Raw genomic sequence first — 2,217 nt, 5'->3', positions numbered from 1 at the left:
TCGTCTGGTGTGGTGAGTGGAGGATGTTCCCGATCCGTCCCCGCCCCTGCCTCGCGCGCCGTGTGTCGAGTGGCGGAGCCTGGAGCCTGTGCTGGGTTGCGATGCAAGGGTGTGTGGTGTGTGGCTTCCTGGCCTCGTGCTTGGGGTGCCGTGGGGTTTTGGGGGGTCCCGTCCCCCTCCCCCTCTGGCCCCTGGCGACGCTGTTCCCGAGCGTCTGTGTGGGCCGCTGCCCGTTGGCAACGACGGCGCCGTGCCGGGCGCTGGGCCCCGCGGTGTTCCGGGGCCGCCGTGCCCGTGGTGGTGTGCTGCTCGGGGGGGTTCTGGCCCTCCGGAGCCGAGGATCCCGGTGTGTGTGGGCCCTTGCTCATGTGGCCGAAAAAGAGGCGGTTGATGATGGGTGCTGTGCCTGGCGGTGTGGATGGGTGCGGTCGGGGCCCTGCTGGCGCGGGTGGCTCCGCAGGCGCTCACGGGGTCTTTGAGGCGTGTGCGAGCTGCCTTTTCCCTCTCGGGCCTCTTTTGGGGGGGCCCGCCGCTGCAGCGGTGGGGGTTTCCGGTCCGCTGGTTGGCCGGCTCGGTGTCCCAGGCGTTGCGCGGGACCGCCCAGGAGTTGGGGGTGGTGAGATCCCGCGTTCATTTCCCTGGCATGCCGGCTGTGCCCAGAAAGGTCTCACCTCCCCGCTGGTTTGCGGCTGCGCCACCCGCCCGTGGGGGGGGTGGCCGCTCGCTCGCTTGCCTCTCACCCCGGTGACTCGAACCGATGACCCTCCCCGCTGCTCTTATTGGGCTTCCGGCATGCCCTCCTCACCCGCATCAGCCTTCCGCGATCCTCACTGGTTTGGCCTTGGTGGCCGGCCACCGGCCCACGGTCGAGTTGGGCATGTGTGGTGTTCTCTTGGTGGGGGGGACGGCGCTCGGCTTGTGAGGCTGCTCTCCCGGTGTGGGGGAGGCACGTCATCGCGGCGGCGGTGGCTTTTGAAGGGTCTTCCCGGATTGGTTTTGCTCACGACGCGAGGGCTCCTGCCAGCGGGACCGCCGGTACGCCACGGGGGCGGTGGCGGTGAGATTCCCGCGTGCGTCCCTCGCTCGGGAGTTGGCCGTCCGGGGGCCCGAAGCCGGCGTGACGTGTCTCCTCCCGCTGGGTGCCGCCTCGCGTGCCTGCACGATGTCGTCCCGGGTTCCCGCGCCTCCCTCCTGCTTGCCGTGCCAGAGGCTTGCCCGCATCGTCTCCTCCGTCTCGAGCCGTGTGGCTTCGTCCCCCGCCCCGGTCCCGGATCCGGGGCGTTGTGCTCTCGGCGTGTCGCCGCAGCGTGCCCGGTGCGACCCCAGTTCCCGTGCCTGGCCCCGTCCGCTCTGTGCCGGCGGTGTCCGCACGTGAGCGTGCTCGCGTGCGTTGGGTTTGGTGTCGCCCGCCTCCCGGGGTCCCTGCCGCCGCCTCCAGCCGCCGCCGTTGGCCGGTGACTTGTCGCCGACGTGTCGTTGCCGCAGACCCCCGACCCCCTGCCGGCACCGCCGGTCCGCGGTGGCGCGGGTCGTTGTGCACTCGGCCCCCGCGTCCGTGCGAGCGAGTGAATTCGGGCCGGCTTCTGAGGGAGGCAGAGAAAAACCCCGTGGCCGTGTGGCGTGTGTTGCGTTGTGTGCGTCACCCCCGGCTTTCTGGCCGCTCGGGTGTGTGCCACGCGCGACCCGGCCGGCTGGCCGGCTGGACCGTGGACGTTGGCGCGCCACCTCCGGGTGGGGAAGGGGCCTGGCTCTCCTCCCCGTCTGTGTGTGCGCACCGCCGCTCCCCTGCCCGCCGGGCCGGCAGGCGGGGTGTCGGTGATGCGGTGCCCTCGCGCTTTGGGCGCGGTGTGGTGCCCTTCCCCCCCCCGGCCACGGGTTCCCCTGCCCTCTCCGTGCTCTTCCTCTCTCTGCTTGTCACCGCGCGGTAGCCTGCTTGTGCCCGTGTGCCCGCGCTGCCGTCCCAGATGGTGGCGGTTGGGTCGCGTCGGCGGCCGGCTTGGCCCGCCGGTGTCGGTCTTCCTGGTTGCTGCCGGCGTTCGCTGGTCGGCGGCCTCGGTCTCCCGGATTGAGGTCTGCGCCTCCCTCCCTTCCCGCGCCCGCTCCGCGCCCACCCTTGTGTGCGCTCTCGGGCCGGTCGGGCCTGCCCGGTCGTTCTGGTGTGCGGCGACCCGGGATCCGCCTCGCTGCCCTCGCTCCCCCTCGTTGGCTCCCCGTCTC

The sequence above is a fragment of the Dipodomys merriami genome, unplaced genomic scaffold (genome assembly GCF_024711535.1).
Source record: "Dipodomys merriami isolate MVZ:Mamm:240054 unplaced genomic scaffold, mDipMer1.0.p SCAF_1799, whole genome shotgun sequence".
Lineage (NCBI taxonomy): Eukaryota > Metazoa > Chordata > Mammalia > Rodentia > Heteromyidae > Dipodomys > Dipodomys merriami.
This window is presented reverse-complemented; position numbering follows the sequence as displayed.